This window comes from Chiroxiphia lanceolata, chromosome 1 (genome assembly GCF_009829145.1).
Source record: "Chiroxiphia lanceolata isolate bChiLan1 chromosome 1, bChiLan1.pri, whole genome shotgun sequence".
NCBI lineage: Eukaryota > Metazoa > Chordata > Aves > Passeriformes > Pipridae > Chiroxiphia > Chiroxiphia lanceolata.
Window position 1 is genome coordinate 2,503,208 of NC_045637.1, and position 15,333 is coordinate 2,518,540.

Below are 15,333 nucleotides of genomic sequence, written 5' to 3' on the forward strand. Positions count from 1 at the left end.
GGGACTAAAGGGGCTCCAGGAGAGCTGCAGAGGGATTCTGGACAAGGGATGGAGGGACAAGACAAAGAGAAATGGCTTCAAAGTGCCAGAGGGCAGGGTTAGGTGGGATATTGGGAAGAAATTCTTCCCTGTGAGGGTGGTGAGGGGCTGGAATGGATTTCCCAGAGAAGCTGTGGCTGCCCCATCCCTGGAAGTGTCCAAGGCCAGGTTAGACGGGGCTTGGAGCAACGTGGGCTAGTGGAAGGTGTCCCTGCCCATGGCAGGGGTTGGAATGTGATGGTCTTTAGGGTCCCTTCCAACCCAAACCATTCTCTGCATCCATGAGTAACCTCCAGAGAACATCGAGTGAGTGTAGGACATTGTTTGTCTCACCTGCTGCAGGTGCTGAGTGGAGATCATGTCCTACATTAAACCAACCCCTTGCTCCTGCATTAAACCAACCAATCTCCTTGCTCTCCAGAGATGAAACAAGGAACTCCAGTGATTTTTTTCAGATGAAAACATATCTATCAAAAATACACACCCTAAACCAGACAATTCCAGAATCCCAGAACTATAGAATATCCCGAGTTGGAAGGGACCCACAAGGATCATTGAAATCCCATTCCTGGCCCTGCACAGGACCAGCCAAACCCACTGTTTGTTTCTTGGGAATTCAGCACCAATGTGGACACTCTGATACCAAATCCGGGTTGGGAAGATGTGACCCATCTCACACCTCTTTATCTTCTCCTTTCTTCACATTTCACTGAAATTAGGAGAACTTTGATGATAATTCCTCCTGAAAAATGATGTTGAAAGCATCTGTTGGCTTTATAATTTATTAAGGAAGAACACAAGAACAGGAAGAAATGGAATATAAGACAGCAAAAACACATGTCAGATGATAATTAATAGTTTAACATTAGTTTCCTTTGGATTTCAGGAAGGGAAAGCAAACAGAGAAAGACTTGCTTTGAAGCATCTGAAATTCAGGTTTTTCAGAGAGAAAAAAATACTTAATTCGAATTACGGCATTAATTTTGTCTTAATTTTTAAATTAACCCTTGTCCTTTCCCTTGAAAAATGAATGGAAATGAAAGAAGTAGCATTGGCAAAGTGTCACGAAAATCACTTTCACTCCTCTTCTCTTCTCTTGAATCTTCACAGCAAAAAGACAGGAAACATGAAGTTAAAAAGCGAGAAATTCAGCCTCTCAAAGAGAAGTGAAAATGTTCATCTCTTTTAAAAAGTCAAAACAAGCTGCAAAAATCTTCATTAAATTGCTGGTTGGAATGTTTTTCATAAGAAATTGGAAAATGTCACTGAAACGAGTGTGATTTATCTCAATGTTTACATTTGGAGAACTCTTGTTTTTTTCTGTGATGAAAAAAAAAATCCATTTCACTGTTTTCCATTAGCAAGTGGAATAATAAGGACTAAACTCTCTTGGAATCCAGGAGTAGGAGTGGGACAGTCTGCTCTGGAGAAGATCTTACATAGGGAAGGAGGAGTTGAGAGGCATTCCTCAAATTCCACCATCTGCAGACTCCGCTGCTTCTCATCCTTTGCTGACAAAATAAGACTTGTTATAAATCTAGAAGAAGATAAAATGGTATAAAAAAAATTCTTTTTTTTTTTTTTTTTTTAAATTATTTTTCTAGAGGAAACTGGAAGGGACAGAAGAAGCCAAAACCAGATCTATGTTAGGCAAAAAATAGATATTTCAGTCGAGGGATGTTGAGGAAAAATAAGCATTTAAATGTGGTTATGTCATCTCAGTGTTCTGCGATACCAAGTACCTGTGCCTGGACTTGAGAAAACACTTGTTCTCTAAGAGTTCATAATAAAGGAGGGCCTAGAAAAATTTATTTTTTACAAAGAATTTTATTCTTTGTGATTTAATTTTTTCAATTATTTATTATTTTCATTTTCTTGCTGAGATACCAACGAAGCTGAAGAAAAGATCACAGGAACATTCATGTGACACCACCAGGCTCCATATAAAAACTTGCAGTTACTGGAAATCAGGAGGAATTTCTGCAGCAGGAGGAATTTCTTCATGGAAGGGGTGGCCAGGCATTGGAAAAGGGGCTGCCCAGGGAAGTTTGAGTCCTCATCCCTGGAGGTGTCCAAGGAATAACTGGATGTGGCACTCTGTGCTCTGGGCTGGGGACAAGGTAGGGATCAGTCCAAGGTTGGACTCAATGGCCTTGGAGATCTTTTCCAATCTCAATAATTCTAGGATTCTACCAATTTCCAGATTATCCAAGGAGAAAGGCATTTAAAGACTGGTTGATTCAGCTGAGGAGACAGTTTATCATGGAATGCATCCCTAAGGACATGTTTTTGTGCCCTACAGTTTCTGTAACGTCCCCGTGACGCAAATCCACCGAGTGCCAGAGAAATGACACTTCTGTGAAACCACTGCAAGGGCCTGGAGCGACAGGACAAGGGGGAATGGCTTCAAACTCACAGAGAGCAGGTTTAGATTGGACACTGGGAAGAAATTAGGATGGTGAGGCCCTGGCACAGGTTGCCCAGAGAAGCTGTGGCTGCCCCATCCCTGGAAATGTCCAAGGCCAGGTTGGACAGGGCTTGGAGCAACCTGGGCTAGTGAGAGGCGTCCCATGGCAGGGGGATTGGAAACAGATGAACTTTAAGGTCCCTTCTAACCATTCTGGGATTCTGTGGTTCTAAACCTCTGGTGATAAAGTTGTTTGGAGTCACCTGACACACAGGGAATCCCTCACTCACGTGTGGGGGTGATCACAACCCACAAGACTGAGGTGCTGCCTTTCTCCTCCTCATCCTCGAGATTTCCACCTTCCCCTGCTCCAGTTTAAAAGGCAGAAAAGAGAAGTAGTTTAATTTTGTTTTTTTTATTTCCTTCCTCTCTGAGGAAACTCTGCCTTGCTCTGACCTGCTCCAGCGTTGCTACCCCAGTGTTAATGCTGGAAAACCAAATTTGGCTTTTTTAATTGGTAACAACTCCTGTGGCAGAGCCTTTTGGGTGGAATATTTCTTGGACATATGGATTGTCCACCCTGCAAGATATCAACTGTCTGCAGCTCAAATTCAGGGGGATAATTCAACTCAGCCAAGGATGTTTGCTGGGGTGGAGAATCCGAGAATCACGGGAAAAGGTTGGAAAAAGACCTCCAAGATCATCAAATCCAACAGTTTTCCACCACTGACCCACATCCCCGAGTGCCACATCTACACCTCCTTTTCCCCGGTCTCAATCCCAATCCATTGAATCCAAACACCATTAGCAGACCTGGAGCTGGAACTGGTGTCACTGGGAGCTGGTGCTGCTTGGGACATCCATCCCTTGCAAATGCTCAAGGCAGAAAATGCTCAATTCCAGTGGGTTTGGGCCACAAAAAGGGAATTCTGCTGCTCTCTGGGCTTTGCTTTCCTTCTTGGCAGGCACAGGCACAAAGCTCCTGAAGCCTTCAGCTCAGATTCCCACAGAATTGGAAATGAGGGAAAGGGAAGAGGGTTTTTTTTTCCCTCTCTCTCATGTTTCAGAATGTGCTAAAGGAACTTCTTTCTTCAAAATAGAGCCACGTTTGGTGTTTTATGGTAACATCTTGGCTGGATCTGTAATTCAGTCATTTCCATTTGCAATGGAAAACCGAATCCAAAAGAAAGAAAAAATTCTCCTGCTTTTTAGTGGTTGTTAGGAAATTTCAGGGTAGTTGCTGTTTTTTCCATTGACTGTCAGTGAAAAACCTTGGAAAAATCACATTATAGTTCTACATCTTTGCAGAAAATAGGGATAAAACCCCTTCATTTTTCCATATACTTTATCCGACTTCTTTTCCTTATTTGTAAATACTTGGATATACTGCCAGTCTTTGATTAAAAATAAATATATAAGGATAATGTTCCTAATTTTTAATTTTCCTTGATGGGTTCAGGCTGCTCTTTAATTTTATGATTTTTTTCCTTCTCTCATGTTTCAGAAACTGCTAAAGGAACTTATTTCTTCAAAATAGAGAGCCACGTTTGGGTGTTTTATGGTAACATCTTGGCTGGATCTATAATTCATTCAGAGAAATCCATTTGCAATGGAAAACTGGATCCATAAGGCAAAAAAAATCTCCTGCCTTTTACTGGTTGTTAGGAAATTTCAGAGTAGTTGCTGCTTTTTCCATTGACTGTCAGTGCAAACCCTTGGAAAAATCACATTATAGTTCTGCATCTTTGCAGAAAATAGGGATAAAAAAGCTACCTTTTCCCATATACTTTATCTGGCTTCTTTGTCTTATTTGTAAATACTTGGACATGCTGCCAGCCTTTGATTAAATATAGATATATAAGGATAATATACCTAATTTTTAATTTTCCTTGATGGGTTCAAGCTGCTCTTTAATTTTATGATGGTTCCAGTGCAGTTTTGAATCCATACAAAGGGTTCTGATGGTTACTGGTATTTAACGAGGGTTTTGCTCACTCAAGACCAACCTTTACAGTGGAATAAATCAATATAATTACAATATAATTTAATATTGTCAGATGCAGGTGACAATGGAGCAAATGGGTGTGTGGTTGGTTGCACACAAGGGGAAAAAAACTTATTTAAGTTTGTTTCCTGAGGGAATCAGGTTAGAAAATATCTCTTAAAGTGTCATTTAACCTTCAGCCCACGACCTTAAGACTTCAGAACTTGCACTGGAGATTCTTTAGTGCTGCCTAAAGTTCAATATTGGGGATTTTTCGGTCATAGAAAGAGCTTTTTGTACATCCCAGCGTTGATGGTGGAGATTAAACATGAGCTAAAGTTAAAAGGAAAGAAGAGTGAGTCAAAGGCAACCTGTGCTGGAAGTTAAACATCCCATCGTGTCCGTAAATAATATTCATTAAAACAATAAAAATCCCAATTTTTACCTTCTGGGAGGGCTCAGAGCAATCAGGGAATGCATCAGAGGAGCTACTTTCTCCTCTCCAGCTGCCTTTTTGCACATAGAAGCTCATAATTCTCCTGGCTGGAGTTGCATCACGCCCAGAATTCCTAAGCCAGGAGATCAGCAAACAAAACCTTGGAATATTTTCCCTTCTCTCTGGCTCAGGCATTTCAGTTTGGCTAATTGTTTGTTGGATAGTAGGGTGGTTTGTTTAAAGATTTTGTTGGACATACCCTAATAAATAGTTATTTTCCCTGTTTTTGGACATGGTTGTGTATTTGATTGGGTTTTTTGGATTGTTTTTCAGGCTGTCGCTTTTCCTCCTCACACGGATTTACTGTCTGTCAGCAATAAACTTCCTCAGGAGATATTTTCCCAGGAAACCCTGGGACTAGGGGATAGAAGGATGAAAAATAGGGGGGAAAAAAAAATCAGGATTTGACATGGATGAACAAAAAATGTCACCCTGCGACTGAGGAAACTCACGCAGGAGTCACAAAGACGTGGATTTTCCACCCCTGCCACTGACAGAAACGAGTTAAAAAGTTAAAAGGGCTGATCTTCTGCTCCCTGGGAGGAATGGCAGCTCCTTCCTGGGAATTCTGCCTGGCTGGGACGGACTGGATTCAAGGAATCAAGTGTTCAAATAAATAAGAAGCAGCTTCTCCAGGCAAACTGCTGGAGGAGAGGCCGAGCAGAGCTCCCTCCCCTTGCTGAGGATTCCATGTTGTTTGTTCTTCCAAAGATGATTCTCTGCTAGGCTGGAGAGTTTTCCCTTTGAGGAACAAGGAAATGCAAGAGTATAAATGATATTATTCACCTGTTTTCTTTTTTCTTTTTGTTTTATAGCGTATTAAAATAGAAAAGAAAAGGAGGGATTGATACCTCAAGCCCTGACTGGGTGGCCACATTTGAGCATTCCTAGGAGTGGGTTGATTTACAAAAGTGCCCTTGGAGGAAACACTTCCCCAAAGGGGGGATCGAGGCCTGCTGCTGCAGCCCTTGGCCATGGGGAGGAGAGGGACCCACCGTGCTTTGCCTGGGGCTGGAGAGGCTGAGGATGACATTGGATCTGGGAATTGTTCCGTGCTGAGGGGAACAAATCGCTGGGTAAAAGTTAAAGATTTTTGGATGTTTGGACTTACATGCAGAAGATTTTTTTTTACCTCACCCTTTCCTTGGACTGCTTTTAAAATACCTCCAGAGCATCCTTTTGGCTGACAGTCAAATGTTCTTGATGCTGCCTGTGTGGATAAAACCAGCTAATTTAGTATTATTTCGAGAATCCAGAGATAATTTTCACAATACCTGCACTTTTTTGTGCATATTTATGTGTGCCAGCAGTGCAAGCAAATCCTCTTGGTTGCTTGGCACTGAAAACATCAGCAGCAGAGGTAGCACCTTTGTACCAACACTACAAACAACTTCCAGTTCTAGTCACAGGGAACATCCTTGGGAAGTAAACATAAGGGGGATAAAAGGACAGCTTATTGTGAAAAAGATTTTTGCAGTGTCTAAGCCAGAAGCTGGAGCTTTAAAGCAACCAAACTCCATTTCTTGCCAGAAGTCTGTGTAAGTTAAAATCAATACCTGTTAATTCCAGGTTCACCATATGATTCCAATCTATTGATCGGGCACTTTTTTCCAGCTACACTGAGCTGGGGTTTGTTGGCACAGGCCCTGAGCAAGGCTCGACTTCACAGCTTGGTTGATGTGGAGCTCACCTTCATATTTGTAATTTGATCTTGTCTTTCCTCAATTAAATGGGAAAAACCTTTCTTTTGACTCTGCCTGGGGGCAACAGATGAGTTGACTCAGCAATTCCAGCTAGAAATAAAACATCAGCAAGTTTGAGGCTTATTTTTCAGTCATGAAGAAGCCATAAAGAGGGTAATTATCACTAAAAATCCTGTCTGGAACGACAAGAAATCCATCTGCTCAACTTTGTGAACAAACTTCTTTGCCCAGCTCACACTTTGTACAGTATCCCTCTTGAAAAAGCCTAAATAGGAGGACCAAGAGACCAAATCTCTGCCAAAACTGGGCCAAAGAAGTTTCTGCAGAAGGCACTGAAGTCTCCCAAAAGTCCCAGTTTCACAGTCAGATATTGTCCCATGGATTATTAAACTGTTGGAAGTTTTCCAGAGGGCAGGATGGGAACAAGTTACTTGAGAATTAAATATATGAATTCCTGACATGAACCCCAAAGCCTGAACAAACAGGCGGTGTTTTTACCCTGCTACAGCCTCCTTACCAAGTGTTTTCGTGGGCTACTTCCACTGGATGACAAAACAAAGGGAAAAAAAGGAATGGACTGGATGCAATAAAGTGGGTGATTGGCACTGGAAAATCTTCCAGGCTTAGGAATATTTCCCCTCAGCTCCTGAAAATCAGAGGAAAACACAAGCAGATAATCAACCGAAGTTAATTAGTCTTCCTTGCTCTGCTCAGGAGCTGGTACTGAGCGCATACATCTGTTTGGTGGTCTCACTATTAATTTTCCCTGATAATTGTTCCATAATATGTCATGGGGGTTTAATAATTATTCCTCATTAATTTGGCATTGGGAGCTGTCACATTTTGGAACTGCTGCTGAGGAATTCCAGGTTTCAGCTCAAAAGGAGCTGCAGTTTCAAACCACTGCCCTGCTCAGGGCTGGGGTCTATCCCTGCCTTTCCTGGATTCTTCCCAAATCACTATAAATCAACTATTGGCATTGGACACAAGGGGCAAACCCACTGCTTTCCTAAGGAATTCAGGAGATCTCTCAGCTCTTAACAATGTTCATTTGCACAGGACTAATTGCTAGGACTAATTTCCTTGTTATTCAGCACTTTTGAAATGAAGAAAGGAGAAGAAATCGAAGTCGGAATTCTCAACTTTAATTTCCTACCTCTCTTCCCAAAAGATTTCTTTGATCCAAACTGCTTAGAGTGGACTCACTGCTTGCAAACAAGCGCTGGGAATTCTGGAAGATCCCTCAGGATCACCAGCCATCCCTCAAGGCTGCTGTGCTTGGGAAGGACCGATGCACTGTGGGTATTGAAGGATAATTTTAATCTGGATATTTTTTTACAGGGTCTAAAGTTTTCCTCCAGTTATTTTAAGTGACAATTCAGCAAGATTTTGTTAGGACTTCTGTTTAAAAAGCAGAACAAGAGAAGAAGGAGATTCCAAGGGAAGCCTTTCCAACAGGGATAACAGTAAAACCACAACAGGCTGTTGCTGCAGATGATTCCACGCCCATTGTGATGCTAAAGAATAAACTCCAACAACATATGGAAAAGCTCTGGATTCAGATGACATTATTTTGGGGCAATTCACTTCTGCTGAAGGCAACTCTGCCATAAAAGAGTGAAATCCCAAACACAGACCGGATAGAGCTGCACAAAACCCCACCTCAACACCCAAAGAGGGGCTTTCCAGGCACTTCTACCCAAGGAATGGGAAGTACTGCAAACTTCTTCAGAATTCCATGAAGTGGCACAGGATGAACCCAAGTGATGTCCTGGATATGTGGCTGAAAGGTGACTCCAACCATCTGCTGGGATATCTGGGGATAAATTCCCATTGGTTTTGTCTTGGCTGTTATAGCCCTGTACCAACTGTGGTCAAAATAATCGGGATAAAGGGGCTGTTTCTCTTCAAAATGCCTCGTTTTGTTCCAGGATGGTTAATAATTTTAATTCACGTGACTTGGCTGCCTGTATGAACACAATTCCCTAATGTAGGTGTGCACCTTTGAGTGTGCAAAGGGAGAAAATCTGGAATGATCCTGCTTTTATACACAGTCAGACCCAGGAGAGTGAAAGCAAATGGCCTGAAATTAAAAACTTGCTCACTTGAATCATTTTCTAAAAGACTACTTATGCTATTAAGTCCTCATCCAATCAATACATCACTTAACTTTAATTTAAATGATGACATTTTTTTTCTCCTGTGTTCTTAAGTCTAATTAAAAGGAATTAGTCACGAGAGTGACAAATTTTAAGCCAACTCCAGAATGACATCATGTGGCATTTATTAGGTATCAAACACGGGAAGAGTTTTAACCAAACTGGCAACTACAGCAAAAGTAATGTCTTGGCATCCAAATTCTTTCTTAAAATTAAGTCATTTGTTATTAGGGGTATTCTTTTTTTTTTTTACTTTTTCCTCAAATAACTTCTTTTTCTGTGCTTTCTTTTTTGTTAGGACTGGAGGAGACAGAAATTGTATAATAGTGAGTAATAAAATCTGTCATTCTCGTGAGTAATGCTTTGTAATTAGATGAAATAAAAGTCAAGTAAGTACAATGGTGTGTGGTGTGCAGGTCTGGGGGTGTATTGCTGCTCTCAAAGGGGTTTATATTAATAATGGTGCTGAACTTTCAAGGCTGGAAGGTTCTACTTGAATTAGCATCAGGAGGTGAAGAGGTTTATCTGCACTTTCGGTTCCGAGCGCTGCCGCAGCCACGGAAATCTTTCAACGGGGAGAGTTGAGATGATCCCTGGTCTTTCATCACTTCAAGGCACAAGCTTTGGGAAGAAAACCCAAAGGCTGTCTGTGCAAAGCAGACACTAGATGGCCGAGTTCCCCTCTCAAACGCTCATATACATTGGGTCATGCTCTGCAACAGGCACCCCTCGGAGTTATTTATTTATTTATTACATTTATTTATTTCCCTCTTCAGGATTTGCAGGTCCCCAGAATTCCAGCAATTCCTTTGCTGCTCCTTTCAGGCTCTTTCCATGTGAAAGTGGCAGAGCATTCAGCAGGAAAGATTTTGTTTGAAATATTTCAGGTTCATCGAATCATTAAGGCTGGAAAACACCTCCAGGATCATCAAGTCCAATCTTTGAATGCCACCATGCCCTCTACACCACAGCATGAAGAGCCAGGTCAACTTGTTTTTTTTGTTTTTGAGCACTTCAAGGGATGGTGACTCCACCACTTCCCTGGGCAGCCTGTTCCAACGTTTAACCACTCTTTCAGCACAGAAATTTTCCCTCATATCCAACCTGAACCCCCTCAGATGCAATTTGAGGCCATTTCCTCTCATCCTATTCCTTGGTACTTGGGATCAGAGCCCGAGTCCGATCTGGTTCCACTCTCCTGTCAGGGAGTTGCAGAGAGCAAGAAGGTCCCCACTGACCCTCCTTTTTTCCAGATGAACCCCCCCAGCTCCCTCAGCTGCTCCTGGTGCTCCAGACCCTTCCCAGCTCCGTTCCCTTCCCTGGGCATGCTCCAGTCCCTCTGTTTTTTTCTGGTTGTGAGGGGCCCAAAACTGATCCCAGGATTTGAGGTGTGGCCTCACCAGTGCCCAGTTCATTCCATAAACTTTGTTTCAGTGACTGGCAGCGTGTCCTCAAAGCCAGGATCACTTTCTATCACATTATGTTGCTCCTTTCCTGGGCTTCTCCAGAGCCAGAGGTTTTACCTGTTGTGCCCTCTCTGGTCCTGGAGCAGATGGCCCAGGTAGGGCTGTTACAGAGCTGGGAATTTTGGAAGATGGATCTTTCCCAGCCTTGGGTAGATAGATGAAGGCTCTGCCCCAGAACTAGGAGTACTGGGAGCCACTTGCAGCTGCTCAGTGCAATTATCATTCTCATTTAATGGGCTCACTAATTGCCAGGCAGTAATGACATGCACAGGAGTGTCAGGTTTGCTGGGGAACTTCTGGGATCTGGGAAGTTTTATGGAAATATGGGTGATTTTTGCTTTCTTCCTTATTTAGAACATGTTTTCAAAAGGAGCAACAAATCTTAAATCCTGATTTTCAGCTATTTTTTTCTTCCTATTTCTGCCGCAGAGATTCCAGGGAATATTGGGTCCACTATCTCCATTTTAAAAATACACTGAAATACAATTACTGCCACTTTTTGTAAACAGTTATTTCAAGGTTAAATTCAACTCAATTCAATTTCTAGGCTTTTTATTCAGGAGTAACTTCCTCTTGCACAACTCAAAGCTATAAAGTTTACCCTTCTTGATATCTCTGACATTCTGTCAAACTGAAAAACCACACAAGAAATTTGCTTCTTATCCACGTTAATGAACTGGTGGGATTTTGTACCCTGAAGTTCATACAACATGATAAAATCATGGAATGGTTTGGGTTGGAAAACACCTTAAAGACCATCCAGTTCCAACCCCCTGCCATGGGCAGGGACACCTTCCACTAGCCCAGGTTGCTCCAAGCCCCGTCCAACCTCTCCTTGGACACTTCCAGGGATGGGGCAGCCACAGCTTCTCTGAGCAACCTGTGCCAGGGCCTCATCACCCTCCCAATGAGGAATTTCTTCCCAATATCCCATCTAAACCTACTCTCACTTTAAAGCCATTCCCCCTGTGATAAAAGGACTGAACAAAGTTTGCTGAGAATCTCTTTTTAGGGTGATCACAACAAAGATACAAATCACTGCAGATCTCCTCTTTCCAAATAGCATTTGATTGGCTGAGACAGGTTTTAATTGATGGACTGAGGTTTTAATTGATGGACTGAGACAGGTTTTAATTGATGTAGGATGTGTCTTTTTGTTCCTTTCTATGGCAGCAGCGTCGCTCTGGAAGGACACGTGGTAACAATCTGGCGAAACCAAAGTGGGTTTTATCATCATGACTTCCTTTATCAACCAGACATGAAACCTCCTGGAAGAGATAACAGATTTCTTTGACGAGACCTACTTTCCAGGGAACGATGTCATCCGGTGCTGGAGAGGTATTTTTAACTTGGAATTTTCTATTTTGATGAACTTCTGAGTTAACGGTGAATTTCCTTATTGAGGATCAGACTTTACGCTCCAGCATTTCATTGCTAGGATGGGAGAATACCCTGAGTTGAAGACTTGATAAAGTGTCCACCAGCCCTCAAGTCCTTGGAAAATCTCCAACTGTGTTAAAATTAATTCAATCCCAAAACAGCTTCCAAAACTCTGTGGATTTTTCTGTTGGAGCATCAACTTCCATGCTGCCAAAGTTCTCAAATATTTCTTTTTTTTTTTTCCAATTCATTTCACGTTCAAATGGGGCCTCAGTTGGTAGAAATTAAAATTGAGGAACCTGGTCTAGTGGAAGGTCCCACCCCATGGCAGGGGGTTGGAATGGATGATCTTTAAGATCCCTTCCAAACCAAACCATTCCATGATTCTGTAAATGTTTATAGGTCAAGTTAATTCTATTAAACATTTACTGCCACGATGGGGCATGTTCCTATGGGTGCAAAGGGAATATTACAACACTCACTGTGGGTATTTTGACTTGGGATCACAAATGATGGGAGAATTTTGCTGCATCCAGGTGTTAAAGCCTCTTTTTCTTCTACGTAAGGACTTTACAGCTACTTTTTGCCAGCCCAAAATGTGTGTTCAGGCCCTGTTCTGCCTCAAACGGTGGCTGAAAATCGCACCTAATAAAATGTAAAAGATAAAAATACCCCGCTATTTCCGTGAGATGTCCTCTGCAGATGGGTGGCTGAGGAAATGCTGCACCAAAATACTTTAATTCTCTGAAAAACCGGCAGAAAGGGGTTATTTTCTGCTCCCAGGGAGCCGCGATCCAGGAGGCACTTCCACCCCTGTTCCTTATCCGTGTGCACGGAGCGAGAGATGCAATTTTCCTATTGGCACATCAAATTCCTTAATCTGTTTGCCCTTTCTGCAGCAGAACCTCCACTTGGTAAATAACCCGGGGATGGGAGCAATCAAAGCAGCGAAGCAAAGCCAAGTTATTAGGAACTTTTTGAAATGTAGGAAGGAGCTGAAAATGGGGAGATAGAGACGAAAGGGAAAAAAAAGCACATCCCAGGGGCACATCTCCTTGCTCAGTAGGCAGCAGGTTGAACAAGTTACAAATAAACTGTCATCTTAAAAGGTACCAGATGCTGACGCAAGAGGAGAGTTAAAACAACAACTCCTCAAATATTCTCGGCAGCGGCTTTTGCTGCTTTGCTGCAATCCTGAAAATTGAGTTGGGTGCTGTGCTCTGGCAGTGATTTTGCTACCAGACAACTCATGTTCTGCTTTTCTTTGTGTTTTCTTAGATCTTAATGGTCCCTGTTCTGACAATACTGGGATATATTTATTGATAAAATAAATTTCCAGAACATGGTTGCCGGTAGACTTGGGGCTTAGGAAGGTCAACTTAACACGTATGAACTTGTAGTGACCGTCCCCACTTTTTGCACACGTGGAAATATGGGTTTAATCCAAGTTATGAAAAGAGGGAGTTGAAGTACAGATTGTAGGAATGTTGCCCCATCCCTGGAAGTGTCCAAGGCCAGGTTGGACAGGGCTTGGAGCAACCTGGGAGAATGGAAGGTGTCCCTGCCCATGGCAGAGGGGTGGGAACTGGATCATCTTTAAGGTCCCTTCCAACCCAAACCATTCTATGATTCTTTGATTCTAATATTCTGTTATGAACCCTGTTTTAATATTTTTCACATATTTCCATTACTGGCAACTTCCGTGTGATTTTCTTCTCCAGTGACACCACTTTCTTCTCTGGTCACAAATTTACAGTCTTCAGCAAAAGTTTCTCCTAAGTCTGAATGCAAATGCAGGCACAGACATAAATCAGATTTAACCTAAAGCTTTTAAATGTAGTTCTTCCTCAGCTCCCATCAGGATTTGGCCAAGGGCTGAACTTCATCTTGGTCTGCTCAGCTCAATGTGCTCCAATAAATTCTGCACTAATACTTAACATTGGAGAGTTTGTCTGTTTAGAAGAACTCTTTCTTAAGCTTAGAAACAGGTTTAGGAACCTGAAGCTGGATGGTGAGGGACTGTAGCATTCATGGCTCCAAGGTTCTCTTCATCGAATTCAGGATTACTGAACCCTGGAGTGGGAACATGGAAGAGATGGGGCTTAATTCCAGACCTATAATGTGTGACCAGCAGGTTGGGGGAGGGGATTCTCCCACTCTACTCTGCTCTCATGGGACTCCACCTGGAACAGTGTCCACCTCTGGGGTCCCCAACATCAGAAGGATGTGGAAATATTGGAGCAAGTCCAGAGGAGACCACAGAGATACTCCAAGGGCTGGAGCCCCTCTGCTCTGGAGCCAGGCTGGGAGAGCTGGGGGTGTTCACATGGAGGAGAGAAGGATCCAGGGTAACCTTGGAGCCCCTCCCAGGGCTTAAAGGGGCTCCAGAAGAGCTGGAGAGGGACTTGGGACAAGAGATGGAGGGAAGGACAAGGGGGAATGGCTTCACACTGCCACTAGGACAGGTTTAGATCAGATATTGGGAAAGAATTCTTCCCTGAGAGGGTGGTGAGGCCCTGGCACAGGTTGCCCACAGAAGCTGTGGCTACCAAATCCCTGGAAGTGTTCAAGGCCAGGTTGGATGGGGCTTGGAGCAATCTGGGATAGTGGAAAGTGTCCCTGCCCATAGCAGGGGGTTGGATCTAAATTATCTTTAAGGTGTTTTCCAACCCAACCCATTCTGTGATTCCATGACTGTGGAAGGTACCACAAGAAACCACAACTTTGCCCTACAGGAAGAACAACATTTGGAAAAGTGTTCCTAACGCTGAGGTTGGTGAAATGGTGGTCTGGATTGCCCAGGAATTGCAGTACCATCAATAGAATTCCTAGAGATCAAGTTAGATGGATTTCTTACAGGAATGAGGGAGGCCACGTAAAGAAGCAAGAAGAGACAAGCTCCTTCGTAATTTTAAGCTCTCAGGTTTAGGAGATGTTCAGATGAAAACTACTCTGCAAACCAGAGCCACCTCTCACTTGGTATTTATTGAGACTGAACAAAGAGACTAAATCGGTATCAAACAAAACCTTCAAGATCAAGTTGAATGTTCCAGGCACCACTGAAAACAAAATTATTCGTTTTCCCCATTATTTTGTAGTTCACTACAGGAACAAATTTGAGTTTCTGATCTGCAGTATAGAGCAGAAATCACCCTTTTTGGGTATAAAATCCCCTTACCCAAGTTAGGGAAAGAAAAATATTTTCCCTCCTTCCCCCCCTGAAAAATGCTCTCAGGCTCATAAAGACCAAACAACCCCACCCAGGCAGCCCTGAATCTAAGTTCCATTTCTGAAGTGGATACCTATTTTGAGCTGTTTTCATATCCATTTTAACATGCAAACAAACCCTTTTCTCATCTCCTCAGACGAGATCCTGACATCACCTGCTGGAAAGGAGACAATGTTTTCCCTCCAAGGGAATGTTCCAGTTCAGTGCTCAGGCTTTGATTCCTGCTCAGAAATCTTTCTGATGGAGTCAATCACATTTCCAATCAGAAAATCAAAATGGTTTTTTTTAAATGAGATGCTTTATCTCCTACACATTGAAACGGGGATGTGTTTTCCCCCTCGTGAGGTTCATGTGCAGGGTGTGCTCTACTTAGAGGTGTGTCTGTAAATCCCCTTTTAGAAGGCAGTAATCCCAGTTCCTTCAGCACCTCCGAGTCCCCTCTGTAAATCTGGGATGAGAATTTTGTCTCC

At 42.8% G+C, this 15,333-nt stretch overlaps 1 long non-coding RNA gene across 1 annotated transcript in view; it reads right to left on the minus strand.

Moving 5' to 3' along the window:
* Nucleotides 1-805: 805 nt before the first annotated feature.
* Nucleotides 806-15,333, minus strand: part of LOC116794446 — a 33,101-nt gene continuing 18,573 nt past the window's right edge. The window contains exons 3-4 of the long non-coding RNA XR_004359801.1: nucleotides 12,117-12,279; nucleotides 806-1,550 (exon numbers count right to left, since the gene is read on the minus strand). This is a non-coding gene — a long non-coding RNA (uncharacterized LOC116794446). The remainder of the gene's footprint in view (nucleotides 1,551-12,116; nucleotides 12,280-15,333) is intronic.